The following is a 20,111-nucleotide window of genomic DNA, read 5'->3' as shown; positions in this document are numbered from 1 at the left end:
ATTGTACATCAAGACTTCCAACACTCCTAAAACGATATGAGTGGTATTAATAATTTTAGAGTTCATCACTAGAAAAATCCTCGTCCCTGAATAACTTTTGTCAACGAAAAATACAAGTCCCTTCTTGTGAAATTATAGTTAAACTCAAAATTCATTACTGGCGAAGGTGCAAGTCTTTGCCTAAACTCGAATGAAAACACAAGTCCATTCACTTGGAAGTTTGAATTTAAAGTTAATCACTGGTGAAATTCATAAAGTCTTTGAGTGACCACTGACGGAAACACAAGTCCTTCCACATAAACAAATTCACTGACGAAATTTATAAGTCTTTTAAACCAACACTGGCAAATGTACAAGTCTTTGAGTAAATGTAAGTGAAATCCTAACTTCATTTAAAGCCGTTGGAAAGTTAAAGTTCATCACTAGCAATGTTAATCAATCACTGTCTATTAGAAGGATGAGTTCCTCAACAGTTGCAAATATTCCACGTAAATAATACAAGTCCATTTCACGAACACTTAAAAAAATTCTAATCTCGAATACTCGTAAATAATACAAGTCCATTCAATGATCACGTAGAAAAGTTCTGGTCTCGAACACATGAAAATAATACAAGTCCATTCAGTGAACACTTAGAAAAATTCCAGTTTCGAAGACGCGTGAATAATACTAGTCCATTTAGTGAACACTTAGAAAAGTTTCAGTCTCGAAGGCACGTAAATAATACAAGTCCATTTAATTAACACTTGTAAATATTCTAAGTTCAATTACGAAGACTTAGAAAATTTTCTACAACACTCGAAGTCTTATGAGTCCACTTTATAGTACTTGGAAGAATCGTCTTCCCACACTTGTATAATGACAGAGTTCCACGATGATAGTAGCAGCAAGAGTGTCCCCGCTGACTACTCAGCTGAGACTGTGTGAATAGGCTACAGTAGGTCCTCCTTTTATTCGATTCGGGACGTCTACGTCATAATACGGTTTGATTGAATATCTCCCGAATCCCTCGATGGATTTGCTTGAAACTCGAGCATTGGGACGTTTAGGTGATCCCAAACAAGATGACATATCGCTCGACTCGCTAGCATCATTATTATAGAAATTTCAAAATTTTCTCCATCGAACTCTCTAGAACAAGTGACGTGGAATCCAGAAAATACCAGTCAAGGCTAGTAACACGTGTTGAGACGAGCGGGCGGTCTAGCTAGCCCCTGTGACTACGTCACAGCTCACAGTCGTCATACACTCGCTAGCTAGTCCTCGCTGCTGGTAAACAAACCAGGCGCGCTCGGAACATTACGCGTGGTAAATAAACGTAACTTATGCTCAATACTTATGTACAGGTCGTAACCGGTACAGTATATAATACAGTCGAGAATAAAAACCCTGATTACGCATTAAAATATAAGACATATGAATCTCCCAGTAAACACGTTGACTTTCTTAAACTGGCTTAGAACGTTTCTGCACCCGCACGACCCGTGGCGAAATTTAAACAAAAGAAAAAAGGCGCTTAACGTACATGTTTGCCAACATAACTTCCTACATGCCTCACTCACCGTTTGTGCACGTAAATCCAGCATTCTAGAAAAGTGAGGGTTACAACGTTTTTGCCGGCAGGTATTCAATTGTTGAACATCCCTACTATGCCCTTTGCCCAACAGGTCCTGATTCATGGCGCAAGTTCCAGAAAGCAAAGGCAATGGTACTGAATACGAGCATAAGCATTCCTTGCCTTATTCTGTTGAGGCAATAAAGTCTATTTTCAGGGATCTACGCAATTCAGAATTACTGGAGAATTTCCTTCATGGAAAGACTCAAAATCCCAACGAGTGCTTCAATCGTTGTATCTGGGGCAGTGTTCCTAAAACAGTTTTTGTGGGTGTACAGACACTAAGATAGGAGTTCTAGATGCAGTGATATGTATTTATGAAAGGACATCGTACAGATGTATGGTTCTGGACCTCCTAGGCATGGAATCAGGATACAACATGAAGCATGCATTCACTGATAATGACAGCAGAATCATTTTTTGAGGCAGATAGAATTTACAAGGAGTGTTCCAAGGCAACAAGAACCAGAAAAAGAAATACAAAGTGGAAGGAGGATGAAGAAGTTCTGAACAAGGATGTTTATGGGGGATGGAATGAATTAAACACATCAGTTTATGCCACAACCTTAGGTAAAAGCAATGTCCAACTTTAAGCCCATTTCCCCGCAAGTTTATTTTTCAGATACATTTAATTTAATACAGAAATAACTACTTATTCAAGATAGCTGAAACTTTGTACGTACATTCAGTATGATGACTGAAGGAAAGTACAGTAGACTACAATCATGGACATGTCTTAAAAAATAAGCACATGACTTTAGTTACAGCCATCAAAAATATCGTATATTTTATTGCAAAATTTTCTGTTAATACATTTATTTCTAGATGTTCTCCATAATAGTCGGTTTTATGCACAAACACATTCTCTGTGTACAGTTAAAATTTTGGTATATTTTATTGATAAGTTTCCAAGATATGGGAACGGAAAATAACTTTCGCACTTCTCAAAAGTAAATTCGTAATGAATGAAAAGTAGGCTAAATATTGAAATATTTGACACACTAACTCTTTTTTGTTTGTTATTTTATTGTTCTAAAAGATCCAGTCCAGTTGTAAAGTGAATTTCAAGTGTATATGAAGCGTACTTGTTGAGATATTGTGTGTGTAATTTTTAGTAAAAATTATGGTCGTTCAGAGGCATGTGCCCTTACACGGCAGTATAACGTTATCCTAAAACAATACACACTGAACTAAATAATTATTAAAGTAATCAAATTACTAAAAATATTACGACAAATATGATATATACGCCTATATTTACTATACACGTAGATTCATGTATATCAGAGAGTGAACCTTTTTATAAGGGCACACTCTTTTTCTCTAGATCTCCCATATTTCTGAACAAAAATTGGGTCCTCTCTGTAAAATATGTGCATGTAAATGTCTCTAGATATAGTTTAATTATGATAATTATTTAAGGAGTTTCATTTTTATCTATCTATTTATTTATTTATTTATTTATTTATTTATTTATTTATTTATTTATTTATTTATTTAAGGTGTTCTAAATATTACGTAAAGGTCTGTAGGTTTAGTTTAAAATTCGTTATTATTTTAGGAAATTTAGTGTTATTCATTTAAGGTGTATTTGTTGTATATAATGTTTTATTTGATAGTTTGAAATTGGCCAAATAATCTGTTGATGATAAAGGAACATCTCTATCTAAAGAAATGATACTAACGACATAGTCCGACAACACGGCGTTTAGGAGTGAGATATATCCCAGCATATGCAGCCTCGGTACCTTATTATTCCTTATCGCTTTTACAGTTTCATGAGCCATTGAACGCGCGATAACACCTCTCCATAATCGGTCCTGTGTTGTATACAGCATTCCTCCATTGCCAGTAATGGCTGCGCAGTATACGACGACTTCTTCGTTTCTCCTGATTCCCTGTCACAGGTTGGTGCACCCTACCACCTAACGAAGGCCCCATTTCCTACCGCACACCGGCTTCCGCAGAGATGCGTGTATCCTTAGTTGCCTTCGAGGGCGCTTTAATAATAATAATAATAATAATAATAATAATAATAATAATAATAATAATAATAATAATAATAATAATGATAATAATAACATACATACGAAAGGCACGGCCGCTTCCTTCCCGCTCCTACCCCTTTCCTATTCCATAAGACCACTCTGTATCGGTGCGACGTGAAGCTAATTGAAAAATAAACATGAAAAATAAAATAATATATCCCTTTTAGTGTCCGCCTCTATGGTGTAGTGGTTAGTGTGATTAGCTGCCACTCCCGGAGGCCCGGGTTGATCCGGCTCTGCCACGTAATTTGAAAAGTGGTGCGAGGGCTGGAACGGGGTCCACTCAGCCTCGGAAGGTCAACTGAGTAGAGGTGGGTTCGATTCCCACCTCAGCCATCCTGGAAGTGGTTTTCCGTGGTTCCCCACTTCTCCTCCAGGCAAAATGCCGGGATGATACCTAACTTAAGGGCACGACCGCTTCCTTCTTTCTTCCTTGTCTATCCCTTCCAATCGTCCCATCCCTCCACAAGGCCCCTGTTCAGAATAGCAAGTGAGGCCACCCGGGCGAGGTACTGGTCATTCTCCCCAGTTGTATCCCCCACCCAATGCATCACGCGCCAGGGTACTGCCCTTGAGGCGGTAGAGGTGGGATCCCTCGCTAAGTCCAAGGGAAAAGCCGATCCTGGAGGGTAAACAGATTAAAGAGAAGAGGAAGAAGAAGAAGAAGGAGAAGACGAAGGAGAAGAAGAAGAATCAGTCAAAGATCTCTGTGTTATCATAGACGAACATCTTTCTTTAAGGAGCCGATTACCGGGCGAGTTGGCATGCGGTTAGGCGCGCGCAGCTGTGAGCTTGCATCTGGGAGAGAGTGGGTTCGAACCCCACTGTCCGCAACCCTGAAGATGGTTTACCTTGGTTTCCCATTTTCACACCAGGCAAATGCTGGGGCTGTACCTAAATTAAGGCCACGGTTGCTTCCTTCCCACTCCTAGCCCTTTCCTATACCATCGTCGTCATAAGACCTATCTGTGTCGGTGCGACGTAAAGCAAGTTGTACAAAACCTTAATGCTTTATGCCTTCCTTCTCCTGATGCTTACCTGCCTACCTGTATCGTCAATTTAAACACCCCTCATCCAATCACAATTTCGGAACACGGTCAAAATCTAATACACGTTTACTTATTCCACTTCATTGCAACACAAGGTACACAAACTCATTTGTTACTTCTTCAGCACGACAATGGAATACACTGCCTGTCTCTCTTAAAGGGGCTCCTTCCCTCTGTGGGTGGGGGCGGTAGAATAACACCCACGGTATCCCCTGCCTGTCGTAAGGGACGATTATAAGGGGCCCCAGGGGTTATTAACTTGGGAGCGTTGGTTGGTGACCACGGGGCCCTTAGCTGCGTCCTGGCATTGCTCCACTTGTGCCAGGCACCGCACTTTCTTCTATCCTATCCGACCTCCCTTGGCCAACTCCTATTCTTTTCCGACCCCGACGGTATTAGGTAGCGAGGCCTAGGGTATCTTTCATCTTCACACCCTTCGTGGACCTTGTCTTATTTGGCTGATATCTTAATTTTTCGAAGTGTCGGATCCCTTCCTTTCTTTCACCTTCTCTTAAAACAGTAATCACCACCACCGCCACTGTTAGAGGGGCCTCACCTGATGGTTCGTCACCGATACCTAGTAAGTAATAGATGGACTCCTAAATTGTTGTTCTATGTTATGTTAAAAATGTGGATTATCGTTTGATCTAACTTTAGACTTTATATAATCGAACTATTATTATTTAGAATAATATACAATGACTGACAGAGCAAATGCAACACCAAGAAGGAGTGGTTCGAAAGGGATGAAAGTTGGGGAAAAAACAGAGACGGCACGGACGAATAATTGATGTTTATTTCAAACCGATATGCAGGTTACACAATGCGCACGGCATCGACTCGGTAGGATGTAGGACCACCGCGAGCGGCGATGCACGCAGAAACACGTCGAGGTACAGAGTCAATAAGAGTGCGGATGGTGTCCTGAGGGATGGTTCTCCATTCTCTGTCAACCACTTGCCACAGTTGGTCGTCCGTACGAGGCTGGGGCAGAGTTTTCAAACGGCGTCCAATGAGATCCCACACGTGTTCGATTGGTGAGAGATCCGGAGAGTACGCTGGCCACGGAAGCATCTGTACACCTCGTAGAGCCTATTGGGAGATGCGAGCAGTGTGTGGGCGGGCATTATCCTGCTGAAACAGAGCATTGGGAGCCCCTGAAGGTACGGGAGTGCCACCGGCCGCAGCACATGCTGCACTTAGCGGTGGGCATTTAACATGCCTTGAATACGCACTAGAGGTGACGTGGAATCATACGCAATAGCGCCCCAAACCATGATGCTGCGTTGTCTAGCGGTAGGGCGCTCCACAGTTACTGCCGGATTTGACCTTTCTCCACGCCGACGCCACACTCGTCTGCGGTGACTATTACTGACAGAACAGAAGCGTGACTCATCGGAGAACACGACGTTCCGCCATTCCCTCATCCAAGTCGCTCTAGCCCGGCACCATGCCAGGCGTGCACGTCTATGCTGTGGAGTCAATGGTAGTCTTCTGAGCGAACGCCGGGAGTGCAGGCCTCCTTCAACCAATCGACGGGAAATTGTTCTGGTCGATATTGGAACAGCCAGGGTGTCTTGCACATGCTGAAGAATGGCGGTTGACGTGGCGTGCGGGGCTGCCACCGCTTGGCGGCGGATGCGCCGATCCTCGCGTGCTGACGTCACTTGGGCTGCGCCTGGACCCCTCGCACGTGCCACATGTCCCTGCGCCAACCATCTTCGCCACAGGCGCTGCACCGTGGACACATCCCTATGGGTATCGGCTGCGATTTGACGAAGCGACCAACCTGCCCTTCTCAGCCCGATCACCATACCCCTCGTAAAGTCGTCTGTCTGCTGGAAATGCCTCCGTTGACGGCGGCTTGGCATTCTTAGCTATACACGTGTCCTGTGGCACACGACAACACGTTCTACAATGACTGTCGGCTGAGAAATCACGGTACGAAGTGGGCCATTCGCCAACGCCGTGTCCCATTTATCGTTCGCTACGTGCGCAGCACAGCGGCGCATTTCACATCATGAGCATACCTCAGTGACGTCAGTCTACCCTGCAATTGGCATAAAGTTCTGACCACTCCTTCTTGGTGTTGCATTTGCTCTGTCAGTCAGTGTAAATTAGCTAAGTTAACATTTTATGACTACTATAGTGATGTCATAATTGTATAAATCGTTATAATCATCATCATCATCATCATCGTTTATTTCTTGTTTCTTCTTCTCTTCAAAGTATCATACTAGCTTCCCTGACTATGACGATCACTGGCGAATGTTGTCCGATCTCTTGCTATAGTACCCAGCACGTAAGGCTGTAAACTAAAAAGCAAATGTCAGCGCCCTATTCTCTTTCCTTAACGGCTCATTAGTACTGCCAACTAGACTACTTACATATAGAAATCACGAATCATAACCATTAAGATACTAACCCTATCAATAATGGAGGTTCCGTTACACAAGTAAATGAACAATCAACATATTCATAATTAAGTCGGCTTTCAAGCTCAACGGGAATTTTTTTGCTAGTTGTTTTACGTCGCACCGACACAGATAGGTCTTACGGCGACGATGGGACAGGAAAGGGCTAGGAGTGGGAAGGAAACGGCCGTGGCCTTAATTAAGGTACAGCCCCAGGTTTTGCCTGGTGTGAAAATGGGAAACCACGGGAAACCATTTTCCGGGCTGCCGACAGTGGGGTTCGAACCTACTATCTCCCGAATAATGGATACGTAGATAGGCGGTTAGCTGAAGCTGATGCCAGGTTAGATAAGCGCTTTACTGAAATGAATGCGAACTTAGAATCACGTTTCAATCAAGCAAGTGTTAGGATAGAAGGAAGATTCACAGAGTCCAATAAGAAAATTGATGACCGATTCACTGAAATCCATTCTCAACTAACTCGTAATGTCGAAGAAATTAGAAACACTATTAAGGAACAATTATAGAAGTTGTTAGGGAAAATATGAAGGATGTTCTTCCTTCATTCCGACAGCTTTCGCAGGATATTGAAGATTTCAAGACAGAATTTCAGGAGTCACATGGTCAGCTTTCACAACTGCAGGCCAAGATTGTTTCTGTCCAAGATTATCTTAGGGACGCGGTTAAAAATTACATTTCTAGAGTTGGAAACGAAGTCGCCATATTAAAAGCTGAGCAGGGCGAGTTTGGCAAACGGTTCACTCAGCAAGCCGAAAGACGACCACACACATTAGTCGTATTTGCAAAGATGTTGGTGAACTTAAAACTGAATTAAAGAATGATGTCAAACAAGTTGAAGGAATAGTCCAACTCCAGTTGGGGGATCTCAAGAATAATCTCGATCAACTAGCCACTAGAGTTGTTAATCTCGAATCTCGAGATACGTCCAGACCTATTCATAGATCGATAGAGGGAGTTGGAGAAACGTCATACCAGACGACTATTGTTAAAGTCCAAGAGGAAAACCTCCTAAATTCTCCGGTAAAGAAGATTACACGGCTAAAGAGATTCTGATTAATGTAGAGGAATATTTTCAAGAGCACAACATTAGTGAAGATAGAAAACTGAGAACAGTCGCCCGATTATTTGAATGCAATGATCTTTCCTGGTACCCCGTCTTCAAATTTAATTTTAAGACATACTCTAACTTCAGGAATACATTAATTGAACGTTTTTGGAATGCAGAAACTCAGCACCTTATAAAACTTCAACTGTATTCAAGAAGGTAAAACACCTCTATTAACACCTCTCGATACGCAGATTTTTTTGTCTCACTTGAAGAAGATGCAGTATTTAGACCCTCCTTTGCCTGAGAAGGAACCTATACAGGTCCTTACGTTACAGTATCCTTCTCACGTTCAAGAGATCTTAGTAGCAGCAAACATTTAGAACTTGGATCAATTAGATGCTGTATTACAACGTCTTGATACTGCTCATGCTCAGGATACTTCGAAACCGAGCAAGAGTAAGGACGTAGCCGCCCATCCGGTTCAGGTTAATACTTCTGAACAACCGCGACAAAGTCCGAAACGAGCGGATAGAAGGGAAGAGAGGGATACTCAACCTTCACCTACGCGGTATAGAGGGTATAGGAAACGCCCATACCGTGGCCAGATGCCATTCCAAACTAAACCTACCTGGTTAAAACAGGAGGAAAGACAAGAGAGTAGAGACTCAAACAATGCTGACTTGCACAAACGGTGGAAGGAAACACAGGACTACCTCCATCAGAAGAAAAAAGAGGGTCATGAACCTAGAGCGACTTCTCTTGAATACCAAGAAGCCCATAAGAGAAACAACACCTTTGGTCAAAATCCAGAGTCCACAGGTGCTGTTGCCAAAAAACTTATTTTTTTCGGAAATAAGATTGCCTGAAAATGAGGAGGTCGGGTCATTACATGCGGACATAGTTAATTTTTCGCACATTGATGACGATAATTTAGTATTTGAAGACGAATTACCCATTCGTCAACATGTCTAACGAAGTTTACCGATAATCAATATTACCATTGGGGAATTTCAAGTCTCATCACTGGTGGATTCGGGAGCGCAAGTTTCCCTAATATCTGACAAGGACATATATAACATTCTCATTTTGCCGGTAGCGCAAGTTAAGATCAAGGGCATTATTCCTGACAGGAATATCAAATGTGAGCAGCAAGTCTTCCTTGAGTTTGCTATCGAAGAAGTGTGTGAGCATATTTTTCTGATAGTCTAGCCTATTATGTTTAACCTTATCTTGGATTCAGACTTTCTGTCTAAATATAAGGCTACCATTGATTACTCTGCCAACACTATTCGTCTATGTAGGAATGGATCTGTAGAGTTACAGCTGGTAGACGGTGAAGATTTTAGACTTCAAGGGATTGATTTACCCCGTACACAAGTCGATGGTGTGATTGGCGATGCCGCCCCAGTCGAGCAGGTACAGAAAGAAGAGGGTGATCCCGCAGAGGAAGAGGGACCCGTGTCAAAAGGAAGAGGGTGATCCCGATGAAGAGGGACCATCGGTGAAATTTTGAATGACAAAGGGCCTGATTTTCTCACCTACTTCTCCAGTGTAACTGAAGCCCCAGATTGCTACCCTTACATAGCAGCGGCGGAAGAAGAGATTCATCAGACAAATCCGGACGTCTTCGATGAGAAGCCTGGAGAGATTAAGAACTTTAGACACCACTTCAACGTCAAGGATACTTCGCCCTATAAACCCAAGCCATACCCGAAGCCTGAGAAATATAAGGAGGAAACCAGGACACTGATTCGTCAGATGGAGACTGACGGAATTGTCTCCAAGTGCGTTACTCCCGATATTAATCCGCTCCCAATGGTAAGGAAACGCAACGGTAACCTGCGATTATGCTTGGACGTCGTACCTTGAATGACTGACTGGTACTTGAGTACGACCACCCTCCTCCGCTTAAAGATGTCATTAAGCGATTTTATGGAAAAAATATTTTTCAGGCATGGACGTGACATCATCTTGCTTTCATATTGTATTGCACGAGCACCGTCGGCTCGTTACTGGGTTTATCTTTGATAGCATCACATGTCTTCAACCGAATGTCTTTTGGCATCAAGAACTCAGGAGCCGTCTTGATAAGAGTGTTGGAAAGCCAATTATCTGAAGAAGTAGAGGCCATCGCCACTATTTATGTAGACGATATATTGGTAGCATCCGATACCTGGAAACAACACATAAGATATACATACAGTGCTCAAAGAATTGAGAGAAAACTTCAAAATTAATTTGAAGTAAAGCCAATTTTTCAAGACGGATGCTCTTTTCTTTGGGCATATCATCAGTGGTGAGGGCATCCGCCCAAATCCTGCTAAAATTCAATCCATTGTGAATTTTCCTAGGCCTTGCAGGATTAAGCAAGTTAGGCAATTCCTTGAACTTTGCCAATTTTTTCGCAACATTGTCCTCAGCACACAGAGACTGTGGCACCTCTCCAGGAATTACTGAAGAAAAATAATCGATGGAAATGGACTACTGAATGTGAGCAATCCTTTATTGCCACTAAAAGGATGCTCAGGAATTATGTGCAGCTCTGCTATCCTAATTATGAATGGCCTTTCCACATTGAATGTGATACTAGTAGGATAGGGATCGGAGCAGTTCTCTACCAGGTCGATCCTAGTGAGCCCGATGTCAAGCTGTTCATTTCGTTCGTAAGTCGGAAGCTAAGGGCGCATGCGAAAGTGTGCACCGTCACGGAGCTAGAAGCCCTAGCTGTTGTATATTCGCTCCTATATTGGAAGAAAGTTGTCTTTGGGTTTCCGATCACTATCTATACGGACCACAAGGCACTAACTTTCATTCTATCTTCCGACCTCACAAATGAACGGGTCAGTAGGTGGGCGTTATTCATCCAGGAATTTCATGTCTGCGTTGTGCATCGGCCTGGGAAGAAAACATACTAGCCGACGCCCTCAGTCGGAATCCCGCAGATGCTGCCATAGCCTGCCCTATTTCCGTCACTGATAGTGATGATGAGGAGTTTTTGAGAAGACTTCGGTATCTATCCCAAGCCCAGCGGAGAGACCACATCCTAAGAGAAATTATTCGTTTCTGTGAAGGATCGATCCCACAACATGATCCAGACTACGTCCGGATGAGACAGACAGCTCACTCTTTCTCATGGGACAACAACCTACTCTATAATTATGTTGATGCAACCAGGACCACTAAACAGATTTATGCCCCGGCTAAATTTCGAGAAACCATCATCTGGCATTGCCACTTCATCACAGGACATGCTGGAGTGGATAAAGTGGCCAGTGTAATAAAGGAAAAGTTCATCGGGGAGTACCTCCGGAATGATATTAGAAGGATTATAAGAACTTGCGACTTATGCCACTGGATTAAACTGAATAATTATCTTATGAGGGAATATGAGGCCTATCATCCCAGAGAAGCCACGGGAAGTGATAGCCCTCGACCCTTACGGCCCACTTCCGAAGGCGACCCGAGGTAATAAGCACGTTTGAGTCATCGTTGACGTCTTCTCGAAATTCACCATGTTGTTGCCTATCCTGAAGGCGAACACCGGGAATATTTTAAGAAGACTCCGCAAGAATGTTTTTTCTGAGATGGGGAAACCTGCATTCCTGCTGCCAGATCATGGAAGCCAGTTCACATCTGCAGAATTCCAGGCGGCTGTAGAAGAATTAGAAATTCATCATAAAATCAACTCCGTTCGTCATCCAGAAACCAACCCTGCTGAGCGACTGATGAGGGAAATCGCCAGATTCTGTCGTGTATACTGCCAATAAGAACACTGGAAATGGATTGATGTGCTTTCAGTTATGCAGAAGATAGTCAACTCCACTATCCACGAATCTACTGGAGATATTCCAATGTTGGTGCATCATGGGCATACTCCTCATCGTCCATGGGATGCTATTCTCCCTGCTTCGCCAGATGCAGAAATCGATCAAGAAGCGAGAATCGCTAAAGCCTTAGGGAAATTGAGGCATGCTACCGACATCAGACAAGGAAGGAATAGGAACTGTAAGTTCTGACAAACCTTGCAAGTGGGAGACAAGGTGTTAATTCGAAAACCTGCGATGTCTCGTCCGGAATTAAGGGTCTATGCAAAATTTTGTCCTTTGTATTTTGGCCCTTACAGGATTGCTGAGTCTTTGGACAACGGTGCCTATAAGGTCACCAGACTAGATGGCAGCCTTGAAGGCATCTACAATGACTCAAATCTCAAAACGTACTTTGGGTAAGATGAAATTAAAAGAAAATCCTCACAGTATTTTATTTTTCCCTGAGAGGGAGGGATATGTACCGGTTACGACCTGTACATGCCGTATTTTTTGACTATTAATTGTACTTCATCATCACGCAAGACGTTCAGAGCGAACTTGGTTTGTTTACGTTCGGAGTAGCGAACAGGCGAGCCAGCGACAGCTGTGTGTGTGACGTAGCTGCAGGGACAAGCTAGACTATCCGCCTGACGCCACGTGTAGCCTGCATGGCCTTGTATGTTCTGGATATGAACGTCCCGCCTTCGTGAACATTCCATTGAAAAATGAAAAAAATTCTCTAATAGTAATCGCAGCGACTTGAGCGATACGTCCTCTGATTATGACAAGTCGTGTATTGGACTTAGGTGACAACAGTCAAGTCGGACTTATATTCTGTGCGCATGTAGAAACTTCTCGATGCAACTTACTTTTGTTCTTCTAGAACTGAGTTTATTACCACGTTGCCTGTGTGAAACTTAGCATCTGAACAAACATAATTAATTTCAATGTGACACTACTACGTTATACTATTAACTGTGACATTTTGTTAAATCTCAGTCAGCATAATTTCATTGGGATTTAGAGTGTTTATGAAAGTGTTCGAACTTTTACAAGAGTGTTAATGCAAGTGATTACCATAATCGTGTGCTACGACACCAAGGTTTTACTCCGAACTCAAAGTGTGTTCTTTATCCAATTCAAACAAAATTGTATATTATTTCTTCTGAATAGTGTGTAAATTATTTGTGTGTAACTGATAGCAATGTCTTTGATAAACTCTCGAACAGTCACATATTTTATTTAATGTCAAGTGCGCCTAACAAAGAACTGTGCTTTTCATTTCAACCTTATTTCTTCGTCAAAGTGTTTAGTGTTGTTTCATGACAGACAGCAGTGTCTTTGATAAACTCTAGAACAGTCATACATTTTTTCAATGTCAAGTGCTACTTTATTTAGTGGAAGATCACCACGAACTGTGCCAAGTGCGTGAACAATTTTCAGCTTCATTATTTCTAGTCATGAACTGTGCTTTATTTTCTTCCAATCTCGATAGTACCCGCATCTTCATCTTTAGTGAACTTATACATTCTATCTACAAGATTAAGAGTGAATTCGGCTGCATATCCCAACCATATTAAATGAAACACTGCTGTTAAACCAAAGTGTCGGGGGACTGTGTAATTCTGGACACTCGTATAAGTTATGTGACGAGTGATGACCCCGCAACATTGTCGGAGATCGTCGGAGAACGTCAGAGAACGTCAGAGAACGTTAGAGATCGTCCAGAACGTCGAAAGTTCGAGACTCAGACCCACATCAAACAAATCTGGGTGTTCCGGCCCTATATCAATGTAATATTGGCAACTTCCACAACGTGTTCCAGCCCCGTTCAGCCTGGTGAACTGGGAGCACGGGTCATCAAAAGGCGATGTTGAAGACAGTGACTATCAACAGTAAGGTGATGTGCACTTTGAAATGCATTTCCTGAATAAAAACTATTATTCAATCTATTTAAAAAAATTCTTATAGATAGGACCCTGCCTCCTGTACCAAGCCCTAGCTAGAAACCACCCAGAATTGCCCTGAGACCTACTTCGTGCTAACTTTAATATTAATTCGTAAAGTCGGGCTATTTTACTGGTACAATACATAGTGCCAACATGCAGGATTAACAGTTAGTGAAAGGCGTCGTATCAGCAAGTAGGGTCCCTAACCTGTATGGTTAGCGACACTGAATCGAACCCAACAGTTAGAAAATAACTATAAATCACTACCTTCATTATTAAAAGGGGAGAAATAGTAAGGTTGTATGGGCTTACATGGGAGGAACTATAGACGGAAGTCTTTTAAAACTGTGAATTCAAATCCATTCTTTGTCATGATATTTTCTTTCTCCCGACACCTCTTCGACGCTGTATTTTGTCCTGTAAAATACTCTGTAAGATCAGATTTCTGAGGATGTGGCCATAGTGAGAAATTTTCCAACGTTTTATTGTTCAAATGAGTTCCTGACTTGCTCTTTGAGTACTTCTAGGTTCATTAGTCGAGGAATCGTGAGCATCCTCTTGTGGATCCACATTTCAAAGGCTTCCAAGCGTTTCACTTATACGTTCTTGCGCATTCTTGTCTCCACACCGTATAGCAAGCCTGACCATCCTTGGTCTACGTTTTACATTTAGGTAGTCATTACAAGAGAAAAAAAGAAAATGTTCTTCAAGCTATTGCAATCCTCTACTCCTTCAAGATCTAGAATGTATTTGATGTTATTGGAGCACACAACTCTTAGTGAGTACAGATTGCTGAATTAGCATGCTAGCCATCCAGGTAGCTGTGACTTACTAGAACGGTTTGTGTTGAAAACGAAGATGGTGGATATAAATAAAGAACAGAAAATGTGGAGTCAGATTATAAGTCAGTTTATTTACAACAATTGTATTGTTTAGTAATTGCAAGTTATTTTAATTGTAGTCTATTTACTTTACTTCTGCACATGCAAATATGGTATTTTCTGGTTAGATGGAAGAGAGTGCCTAATGGAATATTGCCAGACAAAATAAGTCCATTGTATTGCATCCATCAAACCACTACTTTTTTATTTTAAAGGATTATTGCAGTGAGAAACTTAGTTTGATATTCAGGTATACAAATATCAACAATATACAGTACAGGAGAATGGAAAGACAGGTTGAAGCTGAGTTGGGAGAATATTAGTTTGGCTTCAGAAGAAATGTATGAATCGTGAAGCAATCCTGACTTAACGTCTGATCTTAGAGGATCGAATTAATAAAGACATGCCAACGTGCATGGCATTTGTAGATCTAGAAAAGGCATTCGATAATGTTGATTGGGCCAAGGTATTCGAATTTCTGAAGGTGATCGGGATTGGATACCGAGAAAGAAGAAATATCTACAATCTATACAAAAATCACTCTGCAGTCATAAGAATCGAAGGCTATGAAACAGCAGCAGTAATCCAGAAAGGAGTGAGGCAAGGCTGCAATTTATCCCCTTTATCTTCAATGTTTACATAGCGCATGCGATGAAGGAAATCAAAGTGGAATTTAGGAAACGGTATCACAATCCAAGGGGAGGAAATCACAACTCTGACATGCTGATGATATTGTTATTCTATCTGAGTCAGGAGAAGATCTGAAGAAATTCCTGAAAGGTAGGGACAGAGGCTTGGGGAAGGAATACAAGACGAAAAGAAATAAATCCAAAGCAAAAGTAATGGAGTGGAGTAGAATGAAGCCAGATGACGCAGGAAATATTAGATTAGGAAATGAAGTCTTAAAGGAAGTAGATGAATATTGTTACTTGGATAGTAAAATAACTAACAATGGCAGAAGTAAGCAGGACATAAAATGCAGACCTGCGCAAACACGGAAGGCATTCAATAAGAAAAGACATTTGCACACTTCGAATATTGATATAGGAATTATAAAGACGTTTTTCAAGAAGACCTTTGTCTGGAGCGAGGCATTGTATGGAAATGGAACATGGAGGATAAAGAGCTCAGAAAAAAAGAGAATAGAAGCTTTTGAAATGTGGTGTTACAGTAGAATGCTGAAGGTGAGATGGGTAGATCGAATCATTAATGAAATTATACTGAATCGAATTGGTGAGAGGAGATCGATCTTGCGAAATCACGAAAAGAAGAGATAGAATGGTAGGACACATCTTAAGACACCCAGGACTTCTACAGTTGATTTTGATGGAAGTGTAGGCTGTAAAAACGGCAAGGGGGGTCCAAGATATGAATATTACAAACAGATTAGAGTAGATATTTGGTGTAGTAGTTACTTAGAAATGAAGAAGTTAGCACAGGATAGGGTGGTATGGTGCGCTGCATCAAACCAGCTAATGGGCTGGTAACCCACACAAAAACAAATATCAAGATAGTAAGAAAAGTCAATTAGATTAGAAAATGTTTGTTAAGTGATAGGAATTTCAATTCTAAATATCTGGCAGGACTGAGATGAACATATTCCGCTGTCCAGGGCTCACCATTCAAACAGGTAACGAGCACTAGCCATGAACGTTTCGATATCATTCAAGATGTACTGACTCGTCACATGACACGGTGTACCCATCTGGTAAGTGTTCAATCAATCACCACTGATCACCAGTGGCTCAGGTGACAGATTCCCTGTCAGCTGTTAACGCCGCTTTTCTTAAATGATTTCAAAGGATTTCGAAATTCATCGAACACCTCCCGTGGTAAATTATTCGAATCGCTCTTTTTACAAAGGAATATTTGTCCATATTTGTCCACTTGAACTCCAACTTTATCTTCATATTTTGATCTTCCCTACTCTTAGAAACACCACTTAGAATTAATTGTCTACTAATGTCTTTCCACGCCATCTCTCCACTGACAGCTCGGAACATACCACTTAGTCGAACAGCTCCTCTCCTTTCTCTCCAGTCTTCTTAGCGCAAAGTTTCCAACATTTTCGTAACGCTAGTCTGTTGTTAGAAGTCACCTGGAACTAATCGAGCAGCTTTTCTTTGGATTTTTTCCACTTCTCGAATCAAATAATCCTGTTGAGGACCCCATGCACTGGAACCATGTTCTAACAGTGGTATCGTAAAGTTCTACTTTTCACACTATTTGAATAACGTAAACATATGAAATTCGACGTAGTGTGAAATAAAATACGGAGTGTAGCTGATATAAAGTACGTGCGTCAAACGGGAGAGAGAAGGGAATATTTTTCGCACTCTATGCGAAAAAAATCACTTATCTTTTAATTTAAAATTAAATATTAAAAAGTCAATACTTTTAGATTTTCAGACCTCTTCAGGTAGCAGAGGCAAACTAAGTCTGCTGTACGTACAGCGTGTTGGGGCAGGGCAAGGTCGTTGAGAGGAAGTTATTGGCAGGGGTGACGAGAGGACGAGTCAGCTGATAACAGAATAGCGGTGCTCTTCTCGTAAAATCCCTTCGCAAACAACTTGGTGTTGTTGTTGTTTCAACCTCACATAGAGGTTTGGGAAGTTCAGACCGTTAGTACTGTATAGCCCACCTAGCAAATGTGGAAACTTTTGATTTATTGATTGATTGACTGATTGATTGATTGATTGATTGATTGATTGATTGATTGATTGATTGATTGATTGATACTTATTTTAAAAGACACCGTCAATATGATAATAAGTCCTACTGTGGAAGTCCCTGAAGAACAGTGATAAAAACCCGATCACTCAGGGCTTTGGAGTAAGAGGCAAGCATGCTACATCTACATAATAATAATAATAATAATAATAATAATAATAATAATAATAATAATAATAATAATAATAATAATAATAATAATAATATTAGCTATAGATATAAGAGTAAACAAAATGAAAAGGATGTTTCATATGGCATTAAATATGTACAATAAGAAATCTCTATCCTGGAACTTGAAATTAAGACATTATCAAATAGTGGCCCGGCCAGAAATTTTATATGCAGTAGAAACTCTTAACCTTACAAGATTTAGGGATTTTGAAAAATTAGAAAACGTTGAAAGAAGAATTTTGGGCAAATTACTGGAACCTATAAGAAACAACAACGCCGAATTTAGACTACGATCAAACAGAGAGGTATATTTAAAAGTTGACAAACTGACAACTGTAATGAGGAAAAGAAGACTCCAATTTTTTAAACACATTTATGGAATTAAAAACAATAGACGAACTGAACAAAACTTCAACTTATCAAACAGGTACAAATCTAGGCCAACGTGGTTCACTTAAATTAAAAGGGATATGAAAAACGCTGGAATTAAAATAGATACGAGAGAAAACAGAACACGTTTCAGAGAAGAAACACTAAAGGCAGGACTTCAGGAGAGAGAAATATTAAGAACTGGAAGAAAATAGACTCAACAGGGAAAGAAACAACATTCTCAGGAAATTAAGGAAATTTTGGGAACGAAGAAAGTTAAATGCAAACAAAAGGGACCAAAGTTGATTTATCAAAAGGGTTATTCGAAGAAGAAGAAAAAGAAGAAGAAGAAGAAGGAGAAGAAGAAGAAGAAGAAGAAGAAGAAGAATGTTCATATATTTGACCCTTGAAATTCTATGGTCACACCTGTGGAAAAGACGATAATGGATTTACTAAAACACTATTAACTGTAAACCTTTCTTTTTTTACAATTGGCTATACGTTGCACCGACACATTTAGGTTTTATGACCACGATTGGACGGGAAAAGGCTAGGAGTGGAAAGGAAGTGCCCGAGGCCTTAATTAAGATACAGCCCCAGCCTTTGCTCGATGTGAAAATGGGAAACCACGGAAAACCATCTTGAGGGCTGCCGGCAGTGGGTTTCGAACCCATTATCTCACAGCTGTGCGACCCTAACCGCACGGCCACCTGCTCGGTTTAGCTATAACCAATTCAAAGAAGGTCAAGATCAACTGGTTGGAAGAAATTAAGCAGGGTTTACAGGAAATAAACGCTATAGAAGACACCATAAAAAATTGGTAAAGTCTTTGGAATTCTGGTTGCAAATCACTCGTTCGTGGCAAAACTTATAAAGACTATTGGAAAACAGTGAACAGAAGAGCGGAAAAATAACCCACAGCGAATTCATGAAGAGCTTTTGGGAGGAGATGATAATAAGGAGGGGAAGCTAAGAAATTGAAACTCGCTCTTTAAGTGGGCGTAACGATGAAAGCTAGAAGAAGAAAAGTGTTATATTTACGAGGTCTACAAGGCCTTTCATTTTCTCACAAGTCATGAACCTTGACATTCTTTTGTGCGCCATCATAAATTAAAGTCTTATCACACACTTGATGATTTGTTAAAGCCATTTCGCTTGTTCTCACCTTACCATTGATTCCCGGATTGAGTGATGTATGTTGTATCATTGTTACCAAAGGGCATTTTCAACAATTTTTTTCTTTCTTTTTTTACAAGTTGCTTTACGTCGCACCGACACGGATAGGTCTTATGGCGAGGATGGGAAAGGGCTAGGAGTGGGAAGGAAGTGGCCGTGGCCTTAATTAAGGTACAGATCCAGCATTTGCCTGGTGTGAAAGTGAGAAACCACGAAAACCATCTTCAGGGTTGCCGATAGTGAGGTTCGAACCCACAATCTCCCAAATACTGGATGTTGGCCACACTTAATTGACTGCGGCTATCGAGCTCGGTTTTCATATAAGAAAGAGTTTCATGTGTTATGCTGGTACTTTATGTTCCCGTGTGTTTCCCGTGATGTAGAGTTGTAGAAAATGAATTCTAACATGGAAATTAAGCACTTCTGGACTCTTCTTCTACTACCGTTTTTTCCACATTTGTAAGGCCGCGGGTGCGATCTGGACTGCACATGTAATTTGGCCCTGTTTTACGGCTGGATGCCCTTTCTAACGCCAACTTTATACGGAAGGATGTAATTACTGTTGTGTGTTTCTATGTTGGTTGGCAGTGTAATGTGTTGTCTGAATATGAAGAGGAAAGTGTTGGAACAAACACAAACACCCAGTCCCCGAGCCAGAAGAATTTATCATACAACATTAAAATCCCCGACCCGGCGGGGAATCGAAATCTGAACCCTCTGAACCGAAGGCCTCAACGCTGACCATTCAGCCAACTAGACGGAAAAAGCGTTTCTTGACTCATGTCCATATAAGATATTTTATACTTCTACGTGTCACGAATGTGTACTGAAAAT

The sequence above is a fragment of the Anabrus simplex genome, chromosome 3 (genome assembly GCF_040414725.1).
Source record: "Anabrus simplex isolate iqAnaSimp1 chromosome 3, ASM4041472v1, whole genome shotgun sequence".
NCBI lineage: Eukaryota > Metazoa > Arthropoda > Insecta > Orthoptera > Tettigoniidae > Anabrus > Anabrus simplex.
This window is presented reverse-complemented; position numbering follows the sequence as displayed.